General features: G+C 46.5%; 1 non-coding gene across 1 annotated transcript; it reads left to right on the top strand.

The window, feature by feature from the left end:
- The first annotated feature begins 13,578 nt into the window (after positions 1–13,578).
- Positions 13,579–13,651, top strand: TRNAT-UGU. Its single transcript has one exon. It is a non-coding gene; the product is annotated as a tRNA-Thr (tRNA).
- Positions 13,652–18,008: the final 4,357 nt, after the last annotated feature.

Genomic DNA, 18,008 nt, shown 5'->3' with positions numbered 1-18,008 from the left:
AAAGCAGGACCAAGAGAAGGCCCGCAGTAGCCACAGCTGCTGTGACCAGTGCTCTCCACACTCACCCACGGATCCCAAGACCACCAGACCTCTCATCTTCTGACCTGCTCATTCAGCAGAAACAGCCTGGACCAGGGGCAATGGCTCGTAGCAATGACCTCTTTCCAGCCACAAATTCTTTTTTTTTTTTTAATAAATTTATTTAGTTAGTTATTTAGTTTTTGGCTGCATTGGGTCTTCGTTGCTGTGCGCGGGCTTTCTCTAGTTGCACTGAGCGGGGGCTACTCTTTGTTGCGGTGCGCTGGCTTCTCATTGCGGTGGCTTCTCTTGTTGTGAAGCACAGGCTCTAGGCATGCAGGCTTCAGTAGTTGTGGAACGTGGGCTCAGTAGTTGTGGCTCGCGGGCTCTAGAGTGCAGGCTCAGTAGTTGTGGCTCACGGGCTTAGTTGCTCCGCGGCATGTGGGATCTTCCTAGACCAGGGCTCGAACCCGTGTCCCCTGCATTGGCAGGCGGATTCTTAACCACTGTGCCACCAGGGAAGTCCCACAAATTCTTTAGGGAACAAGCACAGCTCTGTGGATGCCTAAAATCAGTCCTGGCTTCTCCTGTGGCTTTGCACGGAGGTGTGCACCTGGCAGGCACAAGCCAAACACTGCTGAAGCTGCTCCCCCACTGCCACAGCTGGGAGTCACCCTGCAGGGTCAAGGGTAGCTCATCCCCAACATCGGAGGTGCCCCAGGCCTTCGCACAATCAGAGTCTGGGCCTGAAAAAGAAGGAAGGTGCTCTTTCTCCCAGCCCAAGGACTGCCTTACTCTTGCCCAGGATGATTGACAGTTGAAACATCAATTTCTTGAACAGTAAAATCCCATCCCTACCTGTAAGGACCTGGCCGTTTTCTAGGAGCTCAACGATAAAATAATCCAACATGGGTATATTTTCCAAAGTCTAAGCTATTCAGGCCTCTCAATGGCTTGTCAATGAAGGTAATGCTAAATTTTATACAGATAAACCCCCAAATATTAAGAGTTAATCCAAAAGAAGTTAATTATTGCTCTTATAAAATCCATTCAGTACTGGAGAGCTGGATGGAGTTCTGGTCCATATAGGCATTCAGGATCCAGGCTAAGAGAGCGTCAGGCATCTTCAACACCCGGCTTCCAAGGTCACTGCAGTGCAATTCTGACACCAACTATCTAGACTCAGCAAAGACCACACAAGTTTAGGGCATGGACCCCACTTAAGACACCAGCTGCTAGCTCAGGCCACCCACACTTCTGCCCAACTAGCTGCAAATTTGGAGGTCTCCACAACCCCCTCAGGCTTGATAATTCACTGTGACTTGCAGAACTTAGAAAATTATTGTATTTGCAATTACAGTTTTATTACAAAGGATACAAATCAAGACCAGCCAAATAAAGGCAAGGTCTGGGAGGGTCTCAAATGTGGAGCTTCCATGTCTTCTCCCCAGGGAATCAGGATGTGTCACCCTTCTGCCACATCAGTGTGTTCACCAACCAGGAAGCTCACCCAAGTCTCAGCATCCAGAGTTTCCATTACATAGACACGATTGATTGAATCATTGGTCACATGATTGAACTCAATCTCCAGCACCCCCCCACCCCCCCACCCCCGTCCCTTTCCCAGAAGTCAGGAGATCAGGCTGATATCACATGACTCAAAACTTCCATCTTCTGATCTCATGGTTGTTCTTTCCCATGGCCAACCGCCAACCTGAAACTATCAGCGTGCCCATAGTGAGTCACCTCATTAGCACAAACCCAGCTGTGGTCCCAGGGCCCATCATGAATAACAAAGACAAACACTCCCTCCAAGGAACCTGGGACAAAGATCAGACAGATTCTTTATTATACATTGGTCACCTTGGTCCTCAACGCCCACCTGGCTGATAACGGAAGAGAGAAAGTAGACAATTTCCCAAGAAGTAGGTATGAGTCAGGCCTGGAGGCGATATACATGGCCACACCTAATTGCAAGAGGATCTGGAAATTTTGGTCTAACTGTATTCCCAGGAAGAAGAGAAAACAGATTTGTTGAACAATAATGCCACACGGATACCTTATTAACCTGGGATAATAATATTTGTCTTAGAGGGACAGGCTGAGGATAAGAGATTATAAAGTTTCTTAGCATATTACTTGGTACATGATGGGCAAATGACTAGCCTCCTGACTATTCTCCCTTCCTCCTTTCTCCCTGGTCTGTCTTCTCTCTATTCTTTTCTACCCTTTGTTTCCTCTTTAATATTTCTGAAAGTTCTACTTTTCTCAAATCTTTGCCTACTCCCCACCCCATCTGGAGAACTTTGACAGTTCCCCCGTTGCCTTCAGGGCAAAGTCCAAACTCCAGAATCTGGCATTAAGGCTCCCACCCCAAATTTCCTACTCCCCCACCAGTAACCCCCTATCATGAAACAACTCCTGCTCTCAGAACATACCATGCAGGTCTGCTTCAATTAGATTCTATCTGATCTCTGGCCCCGCCCAAATCATACGCATATTTCAAGAACTAACTCATTTCCCATTTTCTCCATGAACCTCTACTGACCACCCAGGTGTCACTCCCTCAGACTGAACATGTCATCTCTTCCTACGGGGCATTTGTGATACTTCTTCATATTATTCATTAACTTCCATCTGTGTAAGTCTTCTTCCCGCAACTCTAATTCCCTGAGGGCAAGAACCATGTCCTGTACTCCTTGTATCTCTCTAGGTTACCTAGGGCAGCACTTTTTTGCAGAAAAGAGACCTAAATAAGTACATGTTGATTGAGGCATAAACTTCAATAGTACAATGCACTAGGAAGAGTTCAGATCTGAGCCTAAAATCCAATTACAACATTTTCAAGCTGCATAATCAGAGACAAGGTCATCCTTGAAGACACCTCTAAATCAAGGCTAATTAGTGCTACCAGACAGGGCGGTTGTGAGTAGTAAGTGAGATAAATGTATGTAATGCACCTCGTGAGTCCCTAAAACACAGTGTGCCCTCAACAAATGTTAGTTGCCTTGCCCAGCCACCCTACCTGAAACTGACGACACAGAATGACCTGGGAGGAGACAGGCAAAGCTGACAAATGTCCTTTACATTCCAAAGCTCAAAGATCCTGGCCCCGGGGAGGGCGGTGGGGCTCAGCTCTTTTGACAATATGTGGAAGACAAGATGCTCTTTGACTCTCGGGAGGCCTGAAATGAGGTTTGGGAGATGGCGAGATGCTAGCAAGTTCAAAATCAGAGTTATTTCAAGAATCATTTGCATCTCAAAGGTCTGACCTCAGCAGGGAGCTGGAGACTGTCCACCACTCTGTCACTTTGGCAGGAAGGTGAATGTTCAGCCCCGAAGAATCACTGGCCCAGACAGCCCTGGTTTAATAGCCCAGAAGTAAGGGGACTGGCCTGTCCCAAACCAAATGGGGGAGGATGGGGGCTCACTTGCTCTGGCCTGGACCAGAAAGCTCATGTCCCCCTTCCATGCTGACAGATGTCTTAAACTGGCCATTAGGAGAGTCACCCTGTGGGACACCCAGTTGATTCCATGGCTCTTTATAACACGATGAATGTGTACAACTCGGGATAAAAATAAAGCCCTGCACCTACGTGGAGGAGTAGATGTATATCTGTATGTCCTTCGAATTATCATCAGTGATTAAACGAGAACTCATTGCATATTCTTTCCAGAGCAGCCTCTAGGCACTTTCTAATCCGAGGGAAAAGGCAGAGTCTCTCTGCTTCTCATATGGGGCAGTTGAGTCTCCTGCCTACTTGCTTCCTCAGAGACCTGAGCTAGCCCCCCAGCTCTACCACCCACCTGCCCCAGGACTTTCCGAAGTGATTCACCTTCGTTTCCTCAGATGTACTGACCTTGCACGTGCCGTGAGCATTAACTGAGAAAGCTGATGTCCCTAAAGTGCTAGCGCTGCCCCTACTGCGCCGTCCATGAGAGCTGTCAGTACATTATTACACGTCAGGAAACTGAAGAGCAGACACTAAATTGTAACAGTTTATTAAGCATGTGTAGGGACCGAGTCGGGGCAGACACAAGCAAAACTGAAAAGGGACTGAATTGGTGGGAATGGCATCAGTCCATCTCAATTCGAGGCCCCTCTACTGGCTTGAACACTTCCTCTGACGTCACGTGTGGCTGTCTGGCCACCTGATTTGCAAACCATCTCAGGTTCTGATCGATGTGCATGCCTTTGGAGAAGTTCAGGCCCTCTCGCAACCATCCTGCCCATTCAATCTATATTTTACAGATGACAGCAGAACACGAAGGCTGCAGTGAAATGACATTTCCAAGGTCAAAGGGCTAGTTGGTGGCAGAGCTGGAATGCAGGACTGTTGGGTCTGCAGTCACCTTCTCAATCCTGTTACCTCCCTTTCTAAAGCCCTGACCCACGTGGGACTTTGTAGTAGTGGCTACAGATTGTGGAGACCAGTGGCAAGATGATTGTGAATTTGCGTCAGAGCCAGTGAGTCCAAATCCATTTACAATTGGGTTGGAGAGCCCGCATGGTGACCGCTGGCCAGAGGGGCCAGTGAGAAGTTTGGCCCCGTCACCATGACAACATGTAAACAGCACTTCCTCCTTTCCAGTCCCATCCATGGCCACCTGTGATCTTCACTCTGCTTACCTTCTAACGTGGGCCAGAAAAGTAATCCCTATTCTAAGTGGTAAAAAACCTGAGGGTCAAAAGAAGTGGCATGGCTGTCTAAGTGCAGGGCCAGGCCGCTCGTAATTCGGGAAGAGCTAACCAGACAATTAGAAGGGTCTTCGCATGACGGCTGCACATTTATGCAACAGTCGTGACAGAGGCACATCAGTGCCAGATCCCAGGCCTATGGCTGAGCTCAGCTGCTTCTCACTCTCTTCTGAGGCCAGGCCTGCTGGGAGGTTTCATTTAATTGTGTATTTTTATCATTTGATATATGTAGCCAGATGCCTGTAAGCAATAAATGCCCTTTTCCATCAGTTCCAGCAAGAGAATGTACCTGCCATGGTAGTATTTGCTTCATTGGGCTGCTGACTTATTTTAAGAACTAAATCTTTCCTGTTACTATATTTTTCACTCTGGGGTGCCTGTACTCCAAGACTGACATTAATAACTTAACACGGAAGGCACCGTCCTCTCGCGTGAGAACGTAGCGCCACCTAGTGTCCACTCTCGCAACCGCAGCCAAGATAAATAACAGTGGTTAACCTTGACAAAAGTTTCGTGCTCTCAAGGAGAACTGCTACACGCATTCTTCTCTTCTCGCATAATAGAGCTTGCCTAGCAGTATTATATTTGTCTTATTTTTAAGATAAATAAGTTAAGACACAAGGCTCCAACAAGAAAGCTGAGTAAGTTTTCTACTTGCCAACTCCGGGTCATACTTTCCAACTTGGGTGGCTGTCATTTATAAACGATGAGCTCATGAGAGAGGCGGACTAATGCAACCCCCAGGTGCCCGAAGCACAACCGTGGAGAAAGGCAGCCCTCCCGCGGGACCTGATGCAATCGTCTTGGCTTTATTTAGCCTTTCATACCAGCGACTCTAAGCTCTGGATGTAGGATTATCCTCACAGAACCTCTAAGGAGTATAAATCTCAGTGTTATTATTACCTGCAGGAACTCACATGTAAAGAGGTGTTAAGTCTTTCCTCTGTGGCAACTACCCAGAGATGGGGCTGTTTACAGCCCCCGTAAACTCGGTGCCCCTTTGCTTCCCTGCCAGTGCAAGAACCAAAGTCTATCATCCCATTATCACTCAGTGGTTCTGGCCTTCAAGCTCCCAATTCTTTCCAGATACCTAGAGCAGAGTTTCTCGACCTTGGCACCATTGAGTTGGATGACTCTTTGTTTGGGGGGTGGGTGGCCTGTCCTGTGCACCATGAATGTTTAGCAGCGTCCCTGGTCTCTACCCACTAGATGCCAGTAGCACGCCTCTCCCCCGTTATGACAATCAAAATATCTCTAGACATTGCCAAATGTTCCCTGGGCTTGAAAAATCACCCCTAGTTGAGAACCACTCTTCTAGAAGGCAAGTACACGGAAATATAAAAACAGTAATACTAACAACAACAACTACTACTGCCACTGCTACCATTTAAAAGGCACAAATTGCATGCTAAGAGGTTTATGACATTGTCTTATTTAATCTTCACAACCAAGAAACCAGTTTGTGTTGACTCTCTAAGGAAATACGTTACAGATAAAGAGACTGGAGCTCAGAGATGTCAGGTAATGTGGCCAAGGTCACACAGCCGGCAGTGGCAGAGTTACCATTTAAAACCAGGCTTTTGTGACTCCAAACCCTGAGCTCATCACCACCTCCAGATCCTGGGACCACAGATCACAGGTGTTTCTGGAACAGTCTTGATTGTCCACAGTCCTTCTAGAGTGTGCTAGCACCATTAAAATAGTATATACAGATTTAGGTTTAAAGACATAAAGACTGTAGCTCTTCTCTGTAAGAAGATCAATCCAAAGTGTTATGGCAGAGGAGATTTTGCTCCAGGGGAAAGCCCTGGGTCTGGGTTCAGACCCTGTGGTCAATAATTGAGTGTATGGCCTTTATTTGGGGTCAATTATTTAAGCTCTCAAAGTCTCTGTTTATTCATCTACAAGATAAAAAGGATGGGTTAAATGAGCTTTTCAACCCTGGTTGCACACTAAAATCGTATGGGGAGCATACTAAAAGGAATGCCTAGGAGTCACCCCGAACCAATTAAACCAGAATTTCTGGGGCCTGGGCAATAACATTTCTAAGCCCCCAGGTAACTCAGTGTGTGGCCAGAACTGAGACTCATGGGACTAAGCCCCTCACGTTCTGTGTTTCTACCTTAGGACCCAACAACTCCCCTTAGATGGGAGGTCCTCTTTTCCCCCTTCCACAACACACAAAGCTGTTTCAGGGGTGCCTAGCTTCTCTGTCTCCTAAGACTGTCCCAAAAGCCTTGAACAATTTCCTGGGACCCCCTCAGTGTCTCAACTGCCCTCCAGTCCCTGAACTCAATATTTCCAGCCTCTCATCCTACCAACCCAAAGTCTGGAAATCCCACCCCACTGTCTATGGCAGGTGGTGGGTGGAAACTCCTTCTACAAAAGGCTGCAAAGAGCAGGGAACATGACAGAAGACAGCTGACAGCTGCGTCCACTGAAAGACTATCCCCCGCCTGGCCTCACTGAGCGCTTGCCCTGTCTGACTTCAATAAGGTTAATTCTAATCCGTGGTCTTTGGGGAGGTGAGAGAATCTCCTCTTTCTGAACATGACTCACTGCCTCCTATTTCAGCTCAAAGGAGAGTGATAACATCTCACTCAGCAGGTCCCCGAGAGGAGCTCTGGCTGCAGAAATGGGGCTGCATCCCTTCTTTTGTCTCCTGCCACCTCCGTTTCTGTGAGCAACACTTCCACAGACGATAGGAGGGCTTCACTCAGTACTTCCAGGTACAAATGAGTAATAAAAGTAATTTACATCAGTCAGCGCTCCCCAGACACCAGGCTCCAGATAGAGTATTGACACGCACTGCTTCCTTTCTTCTTCCCAAGTACCCACATGAGAAGGCATTATTGTTATTAACATCATAATCATCATTATCCCCATTTTACAAATGAGGAAAGCGAGTTGTCTGCGTTCACCGTTCCTGTTCCTCGGCCTTGGTCCCCATGATGCCACCAACTATCTGAATGATGGCGGTTTCCCACCGGCCCATGAGCTCTGCAGGGACAGGGACCACATCCGGTTTGGTTCATCACTGACTCCCAGACTGGCAGGAAAAGAGCCAGAATTCAGACTCAGGTAGGCTGGCCCCTGCGTGCCTGGAAAGTCTGTAAAGAAGGCTGAGAAACCATTTCCTGGGAGCTGAGCAGCCTGTCAGGAGTGTGGACCATGACGGACACGAAAGAGAGTATCGAAGGAGAATAAATGGCCAGTGGCGTCAAGTGCTGCCAAGACACCAAGGTTTTATCCATGACGAGGCCAGGGAGGGTCATTTCAGGGGAGCTCTGCGGTAGAAAGGAGCTGGAGAGTTGAATGAGTGGCAGGTGAGAAACGGAGAGAACCGTTACCAAGTCCAAGCTTGTACTGCTCACCGCAAGATGGGCCAATAAATTGAGAGACAAATTGTTGGGGCAAGAAATAGCGACCTTATTTGGAAAGCCAGCAGCCCAAGAAGATGGCGGACTAGTGTCCCAAAGAACCATCCTCCTCAAGTTGGAATTCAGGCTTCTTTTATACTAAAAGACGAGGGGGGAGAGTCCTGGTTCCAGCCAAACTCCAGAGGAGATGTGTTCATTTCTTCGTCCCTGCAGCCATTCACACATGGGCCTGGGCCTGTGAGCTAAACAAAGGTATTTTAGCTTAATGCTCATTACCTGGGAGGCAGGGTTCCCAGAGAGGGGCCATTATGTATAATTTAAGCTTATAGGCAACATCCCTTTAGTGATTAACTTGTAGCAAAATACAAAGTTTCTTCCCTGTTACAGAACAAGTGAAGACAACTCCCTGGAGTGGAGGGAGAGTTTGTTTTGTTTTGTTTTGTTTTGTTTTATTATGCTTTTTGTGAGAGAGACTCCAGCATGTTAAAAGCTGATGGGAAGTGTCCAGTGGAGATTGAGATGTCTCGAGGTATAGAGGGCAGAGTGGGTATTGCAGGGGCCCAGTTGTCTCTGCCACAGCCAGAGGGAAGGCCAGAGAGCCAACCAGACCTCGCAGGTCCACATGGTGGTACCTGAAGGGGAAGTGAGTCTGGCCCTGGGCTGGCATCTTTACACCAGAATTTTGTTCTATCCTCACGACCACCCTGGGAAGGATGGACACTTCAGCCCCTCTGCACGAGTGAAAAAAACGGATCCTCAAAAGTTAGGTAACTTCGGTGCAGCCAGCAAAGGGCAGAGCTGGGCTGGGCACCAGGCCCCTCTGACAATGAAGACTGAGCTGGTCCATGGTGCAGCCTGGAGCCCTCTGCAGTCAGCAAAAGGTGACCAGGACCAGGTGTCGCTCGATTCAAACTCAGTTACCAGACCCCGAAGTCCATGGTCTTCCCGCTGCCCTGCCCTCCCCCTGCCTTTTGATCTGCAAGTGATCAACCCTCACCTTCCCGGGGTGAGCCAGTCTTTGTTGGCTCAGCAGCTCATGAACAGATGCCAGGATCAGTGGCGCCAACCAAACGAGACCTCGTCTGAGCTAGTAAATTAGCTCAGCAGGTGGTGAGGCTAGGGGTGCATCTTCTCCAGCCTCTTTGGTCTTCACCCCTCCAGGTTCCTCCCCCCCAGGACAACCTAAACACCAGCAACCCCTGTCCCACCGCTAACTGGCCGTGCACCCTGACCCAATGACACCCCTGCACGGCTGGTGCACACCTAGCTCCAGACTCAGAATTGAAGCCCGTGCATCAATCCCATCCAAAAGGCCAGCAATCTGATTAAAATTCTGTCTGAGAGAAGTCTGTCTTGCATGAGATGGGACCAACATCCAGGAGCTGAATTTTGTTACAATGATTTTAATAAGCGGGTGCTTTCCATCCGGTATAGGGCAGGGAGGCATTCGTTCTTGAACTGCCCCCAGGAAGGTCAGACTCTGCCCACCCACGTGTGGGAGGCGTCTGGCCTGTTAAAATCAAACACAAACAGAGACCAGACTCACAAAGTCCCTGAGCAGACAAGACCAGTTTAGTTATACAAGCAAATCTTAATTTAGCTTCTTTTGCCAAACAAGCAAGGTTAACGTGACCTGGATCACTTCTTCCTTATGCTGCTGAAAATCAAAAGCAAAACTTAAACTGTTCCCCAAAACTGATACAAGGTAACCAAGAAACCAATTCTTTTTCATTTCAGAGAATTCTAATATTGTAAACAATTCTAATACTGTAATCAATCGCTGCGAAGAATCAACAGTCAAAGACTCTACACTATATAAGCTGCTCTATAGCAATATTCCTTGGAGCCTCGTTCCATGGTTCGGTTTGAGTGTTCCCCACTTGCAAACTATCCTTTTGGTGCGTGCACAATACTCTTACTATTTACTGCTTCAGTGTTTCATTGGTTTTACTTCTGTTTTTTTTTCTGAACTCTTGACAGCCGGAAGCGGTGTGGGTCCGGGTTGTTGAGAAGAGCTGTGTGCCCTGAGTCATTCTGGAGGATGCTACAGCCCCTCCCACCAAGGGTCTGGGCAAACGGAGGAGAGGGTCATCTAGGACTCAGGGCCCCTGACTCCAGCATCCCAGATTCTGAGCCCCTGAGCCCCTCCTGTGTCCTGAGTTCCTACCAACCCGGGGGGGGGGGGCGGCGGGTCAGAATTCAGACACCTGAGCCAGGCAGCCAGCGTCACTGGACACCAAGAACATTGCAGTGCACTCGGGTATTCATCCCTCCTCTCTGGCACTGAATGGAAACCTGGATGGCAGGGATTCCTATCCTGCTCATTTGGAATCTCCTGTAACTAGACAACCCTGTATGCTCTATGCTTCCTGAGACACGGGGCCACAGTCCCTAACTGCCGTCACTTCCGCTTGTGAATCTGTGTCGGGTTTATAAAGCAATAGGGTCCTCGGCTTCCTGCCCCTCCCCTTCTTTAGTGTTGCCCCTCCCTCTCTCCATGCCCAGACTCTGGGGTTCTCCCAGCTAAGGGGTCCTATTCCCACCCCACACCCCTAGATCAGTTGTGGGTGGGTGTACAGAGGGACCAGATCCCAGGGACGACCCTCCAATTTCCTCCCTCTTCACATCCTGACCCTCGGGTCCCCACTAAAGAGCCTACCTTTCATCTTGGACGTCAGCCCCTTCCCCTCCCGGGGCCGAACTCCTCATCTTCAAAATGAAGTGCAGGGTACATAAACTTGAAAGTCCCCCCTGACCCTTACACCTCACATCCTCACCTGATTTGGGATGGGATAGAATAAGGCCTGCTCCCAGGACAGCGGATGTAGGAACAGTGATGCCGAGGATGGTGCAGGAGAGCCGCTGCCCCAGGTGGGTGGAGAGCTGACCTCTGTCCTACTTCCCCACCTCCGGGATGCAGGAGACTCAGCCCTGCACAGCTGGAGAGAAAGGACAGCTTGTGGGTGACGGGCAAGCAAAGCAAACTGCCATGCAAACTGCTGCCTTACAGCAAAAAAAAAAAAAACCACAGCATAGTTGAGGGACTTCTGTTTCCATCTCCTCCTCTCCCTTCACCCAAATTGGACCTTGGATGCCTTCCCTACTCCCAGTGCCTCAAGCTGGAATCTCCCCCTGAGATGTTCTGCTCTGGGTCAACCATAGACTAGGGGGAGATGTTCAGCCTATGAAGAACAATGCCTATCATGTTTGCATCTGGCACTTCACAATCTCTGACCACTTGTCAAGTTCACAACCGTGTTGAATCCCCCAAAGTGCTCTGAGATAGAGCCAAAATGATGGCCTCCATTTTACAGGTGGTGAAAGGGCTTGAGCTAGGGCTCGATGGAGGGGGTCAGGAGAAGGAGGAAGGGATATAAAATTAAATATAAAACACTCCCAGGCATGTTCCTCTAATGCCGTGCTACTTATGAGCAAATTAAAGTCTTTATAGGATGCCCACCCAACTGATCTTTCATCCCGTCCTTCATCCTGCATTTCAGAAGTTTGAGTTGAGAGGAGAGGGTCCATTTTTCCATCACATCCCACCCGCGGTTGCCTGCAGATCCTCTGCACCAGGGCTGTGGGGAAGGCTGGTGCAGGTGAAAATCGCTGGTGAAGCTCCCACAGGCCAGAAGCAGCATGGGATCAAGGGAATGGAGGGAGGCCTTGCTGCTGCCTTGATTCAACGCCTGACCTACTTGTTACAGGTTAAACTGTGTCCCCTCAAAATTCTCATGCGGCAGTCTTAACCCCCAGTACCTCACAATGTGGCCTGTTTGGAGACAGCGTCTTTACAGAGGTAATCAAGTTAAAGTGAGATCGCTAGGGTGGATCCTAATCCAACATAACTGGTGTCCTTATAAAAAGGGGAAATTTGAACACAGAAATGGACGCATATAGAGGAAAGAGACACCGGGAGAGGACAGCCATCTACAAGCCAAGGAGAGAGGCCTGGGCGGGATCCTTCCTCAAAACCCTCGGAAGGAAAGAACCCCGCCGACACCTTGAATTTGGACTTGTGGCCTCCAGAACTGTAAGACAATGCGTTTCTATTGTTTAAGCCCCCCCGTGTTTGATATTTTGCCAGAGCTAGAAACAAATGCACTCCTCAAAATCACCTCCGATGGAAAATAAGCCAGTTCTTGGTGCTTTTGGCAAGATGACGTGAGACATTAAAATCAGGCTAAGATGTTACAGGCAGAAGAAGCCACGTAAAATGAGAAATGGAGGGGTTTCCTAGGCTTGCTTGAGAGGGAGGAGAAGTTTGTATGCAAAAAATGAAACTAACCGAGGAGTTTGCCCTTTATCCTGAGAACAATGAGAAGCCCCTGGAGGCTCCTGGAGCAGAGGAAGGAGGAAAGCCTCGCAATAGGACAGTCAATCTCAGGGCAAAGGGCGGGGAAACAGGACAATAAGAAAATCCGATAGGCCAAGGAAACTAAAGGGTGTTAAAAATTCCAACTTGTATGGAGAGGCTGTGGGAGTGGAAGTAAAGGGAAATGATGACACGACACCTCCCAAAACGTCTCCCTGATTTCTCCTGGCTCACAAAATGAACATCATCGTAGAGGCCATTCATTCAGCATTTATTGAGCACCTACTGTGTGCTAGACACTATTCTAGATGCTGGGAATACAGCGGGGAATAAAACAGAAACCCTTGGCCTCAAAGAAGGAACATCCTAACCTGGAGAGAATAATAGACATCATAATAAGCACATTATCTAGAAGGAAAGAAAGTTAAGTAGCATGGGGCAAAAGGGCAGGATAAGGAGGACAGTGCAGCTTTAAAGGGGCGGGGGCGGGGGGGGGTGTCTTGTTGAGAAACGGAATGTGAGCAGACACCTGAAGAAGGTAAGGGAGAGAAGCCTGCAGGCCACTGGGAGCGCGTGACCATCATCCTCTCCTTCGTGCGCTGATGGATCATGCTGCGGGCATAATTTCATTCCTTCAGTAAAGAGTTAATTAAGCAAAAGGAAATAAGGCATCGTTTCATGATCCCAATCATTAAAAAAAGAGCAGGGACAGAGCTTTACTGATTCACTCTGATGTCTAATAGTATGTAATTACTCAATAAATGTGTTGAATCAATTAATTCATCCATAATCAATAACTTATTTAATTTATAAGAACCAAAGACACCCCCCATAACTTCCCTACAAGTGCGAAACTTGATACAATTTGTCATAGAAACAGTAGACTGGAGAATTTTTTAAGACGTAAAGGTACCACTCATAACATCATCAGAACATTATTTCATTTTTGCATTTTCCCTTCCAGCACTTATCTGTATGCATAACTTATCGTAGGTATGATTTAGTATTTTGTAATAAACATACAATTTTGAGACTGGGCTTTTTTCTACTTACTATGTTGTCTTTATAATTGTCACTGATAGAGGATGCACAGGGTCAGTTTCAGACTGCCAGAGAGCGATGTTGCTTCCAATGTCCCTGAACTAGAGAAGGGCAGGTAGCAAGCAGGCTCCATAGCTCAGTGGTTAGAGCACTGGTCTTGTAAACCAGGGGTCGCGAGTTCGATCCTCGCTGGGGCCTCGTGTTCACTCGTGCTTTTTTTAAAAATCGTTCTGTGTAAACACGCACCAAAATGCAAAGTGATTTCTGAAAACGTTACTTCTGGCAGGGTTAAAAGTTACTCCTGAAATGCAAATCATGAGCATCCTTACTGTGCTTTAGAAGTGACCCGGAAGAGAAAATCCTGGAATGCAACGAAGAGCAGGAAAAAGAAAAGAAAAGCGGTCCTCTGCGACCCAGCGCTACCCGGACCTGAGGCCCAAGCACCGGCAAAAGGGAGGCGCGAGGCTCCACCGGCTCGTTTTCAACGCCCTGCAGACTCCCAGCACTGAGTTACAAAAGGCAGAGGGGCGGCCCGCGTTGGGAACTCGACCTCGGGCGGGGCGCGCGGGGCGCGCGGGGCGGGCGGGGCGCGCGGAGGCGGTGCTGCGCTTGCAGTTACGCCGCGCGGCCGGCGGGCGGCGCTGTGGCCAGGCTCCCACTCTCCTGTTCCCGGCCGGCGAGTGCACGTTCCGACACTATTCCCGGGGCTCAGAGAATGGCCAGCGTGGCCTGGACTGAGGCCCGCGCTGTGATGACACGTGGCAGCCCTGGCTTCGGAGCCCAGCCTGGCTCCAAGGTCCTGCCCCCTTCGAGAGGAAGGGGGAGCGATTCATAAAAATAGTCTCGGGCTGTTTGGGAAGCCAAGTTTTGCAACCGGTTTCATTTCTCCGTTTTTTCCCTGAATTCCAGAATGTCGCGTGACAATAGAGTCACGAGAGCCTGTTCTGAATAAATAAATTCTCTCCACCCAGGATTTCTTGATAAAGGATTGCCTGTAAAGTAGCCACTAACCACATGTGGCCACTGAGTGCCTGAAACGTGGATATTCCGGATTGAGATGTGCTGAAAGAATAAAATACACATTGGATTTAGAAAATTTAGTACCAAAAAAAAAAGTGAACTGTCCCATTAGTAATTTTTAATTGATTATGTATTGAAACGATAATACTGTAATATATTGGATTAATTAAAATAAATACATTAAATTTACCTATTTTTTTAATGTGGCTACTAGAAAATTTTTAATTACATATGTGGCTCCCATTTGCAGCTCATATTTCTGTTGGATGGTGCAGGTTCAAGGAGCCAGGGTCCTGTGACCTTGAGTTCAAGGTTAATTCTTAACCTGTGCTCACACCAGGTAAACCTTTCATCTCTGGGTCTCCCAGAGCCAGTACTGTGCCTGGCAAGCAGTAAGCATGGCATTGGTTGAAATGAAATCACATATCTCCCCAACGTAATCTAAAACTCCACAGAGAACAAGAGAATGTTTTTGTTTTTGTTTTTTAACACCTTTATTGGAGTATAATTGCTTTACAATGGTGTGTTAGTTTCTGCTTTATAACAAAGTGAATCAGCTATACATATACATATATCCCCATATCCCCTCACTCTTGTGTCTCCCTCCCTCCCTCCCTATCCCACCCCTCTAGGTGGTCACACAGCACCGAGCTGATCTCCGTGTGCTATGCAGCTGCTTCCCACTAGCTATCTATTTTACATTTGGTAGTGTATATATGTCCATGCCACTCTCTCACTTCGTCCCAGCTTACCCTCCCCCTGCCCCACCGTGTCCTCAAGTCCATTAAGAGAATATTTCTTAAAGGGGTTTAGTTTTGAGAATGATGTAACTGTAAGAATTTCTATCTTGGCTTGCAAGATTTTCGCTCTGGAAAAACACACATGCTTTTGTTGGTTATTTTGCCCTTCTATGGTCTGGATATCTGCTGCTAGGAGTGCTGGGAGACAAGTGGTCAGAGTGTCTTGAAGAAATAGGCCCCATTCATGCAAGAAAAATATACATAATTATCACATAAGGGGTATCACTTCACTGGCGCTGAGTACCTTTCTGCAAAGCCATTTCAGAGCCTCAAATACCTTTATACCAAGACTCCTTACCCTGGCTTTACATGGTCATCAAGTAACAGAGTTAGTAAGAAAAAGATGCATTCCAGTCCCATCTCCCTCCAGCCATTCCCAGTCCTCATCTTTCATCCCCTTCCCCCTCCTCCTGCCGGTTTCTATAAAGAAAACGCACATGCGTGTGTGCATTTTTCTGAACCTTTCAACTCCTCAGGCTCTAAGGAAGTTGAATACATGTTGGCTGTGACCTAGTGGTTGTTTTCTCACAGTCCTACCCCTTCATGAAAGTTCACGGGCATTGCCAGCCATCTTCCAAAAAATAAAGCCACTTTGCCGGAGAGAAATACCCTGCCTCTCCCCCAGGTTCCCAGCATTCCAGGGTACCTGTTCAGTTCCCTTCTCTAGACCCGCTATCCTCCTGTTGAAAAGCTGTGTTCGGAAAGCCTTGAATTTGATGGATGTGGTCCTCTATTTTAACACATGAATTCTGAGCACCTTTCTCCCAGGGCTCAAAACACTTTCCAGTGTTTAAGACTCTGCTCTTTCACTGCTGAGGGTGCAGGTTCAATCCCTGGTCGGGGAACTAAGATCCCACAAGCTGCCCAGCGTGACCAAATAAATAAATTCATTAAATTAAATAAAAACATGACACAAAAAAACCCACTTCCAGGCCAGAGCCTTTTTTTTTTTAATTGAAGTATAGTTGACTTACAATACTGTGTTAGTTTCAGGTGTACAGCAAAGTGATTCAGTTATATATATACATTTTTTTCAGATTGTTTTCCATTATAGGTTATTACAGGATATGGAATATAGTCCTCTCTGTTATACGTAAATCCTTGTTGCTTATCTATTTTATGTATAGAAGTTTGTATCTGTTAATCCCATACTCTAATTTATCCCTCCCCACCTTCTTTTCCCTTTGGTGACCATAAGTTTGTTTTCTATGTCTGTGATCTGTTTCTGTTTTGTGTATAGATTCATTTGTATTATTTTTTTAGATTCCATGTATAAGTGATATCATATAATATTTGTCTTTCTCTGCCTAACTTCACTTAGTATAATATTCTCAAGGTCTATTCACGTTGCTGCAAATGGCAATATTTCATTCTTTTTTATGACTAATAGTCCATTGTGTGTATGTGTGTGTATACACATACATACATATATATATATATATATATATATATATATCACATCTTCTTAAACCAATTGTCTGTTGATGGGCACTTGGGTTGTTTCCATGTCTTGGTTATTGTAAATAGTGCTGCTATGAATATTGGGGTGCATGTGTCTTTCCAAATTAGAGTTTTCATCTTTTCTGGGTATATGCTCAGGAATGAGATTGCTGGATCATATCGTTACTCTGTTTTTAGTTTTCTAAGAAACCTCCACACTGTTATCCATAGCGGTTGTACCAATTTACATTCCCACCAACAGTGTAGGAAGGTTCCCTTTTCTCCACATCCTTTCCAGCATTTATTATTGTAGACTTTTTAATGACCAGTGTGAGGTGATACCTCATTGTAGTTTTGATTTGCATTTCTCTAATAATTAGTGATGTTGAGCATCTTTTCATATGCCTGTTGGCCATCTGTATGTCTTCTTTGGAGAAATGTCTGTTTAGGTCTTCTTCCCATTTTTTGATTGGATTGTTAGTTTTTTTGATATTGAGTTGTGTGAACTGTTCGTATATTCTGGATATTAACCCCTTGTCAGTCGCATCATTTGCAAATATTTTCTCCCATTTCATAGGTTGTCTTTTAGTTTTGTTGATGGTTTTCTTTGCTGTGCAAAAGCTTTTAAGTTTTATTAGGTCCCATTTTTTAATTTTTGCTTTTAATGCTTTTGCCTTGGGAAACTGAGCTAAGAAAATATTGCCACGACTTATGTCAGAGAATGTTTTGCCTATGTTCTCTTCTAGCAGTTTTATGGTGTCATGTCTTATATTTAGGTCTTTGAACTATTTCAAGTTTATTTTTGTATATGATGTGAGGGTGTGTTCTAATTTCATTGATTTACATACAGCGGTCCAGCTTTCCCAACACTTGCTGAAGAGACTGTCTTTTCTCCATTGTGTATTCTTGCCTCCTTTGTCATAGATTAATTAACCATAGGTAAGTAAATTTATTTCTGGGCTTTCTATTCCATTCCATCAATCTATATGTCTGATTTGTAGCTTTTACTGTAGCTTTGTAGTATTGTCTGATGTTTGGGAGGGTTATACCTCCAGCTTTGTTCTTTTTCCTCAGGATTGCTTTGGTAATTTTGGGCCTTTTGTGGTTCCATATAAATTTTAGGATTATTTGTTCTATTTCTGAGAAAAATGTCATGGTTATTTCAATAGCGATCACATTAAATCTGTAGATTGCTTTGGGTAGTATGGCCATTTTAACAATATTAATTCTTCCAATTCAAGAGCATGGGATATCTTTCCATTTCTTTTTTTTTTTTTAACATCTTTATTGGAGTA

Source organism: Balaenoptera musculus, chromosome 1 (genome assembly GCF_009873245.2).
Source record: "Balaenoptera musculus isolate JJ_BM4_2016_0621 chromosome 1, mBalMus1.pri.v3, whole genome shotgun sequence".
NCBI lineage: Eukaryota > Metazoa > Chordata > Mammalia > Artiodactyla > Balaenopteridae > Balaenoptera > Balaenoptera musculus.
This window is presented reverse-complemented; position numbering and strand designations above follow the sequence as displayed.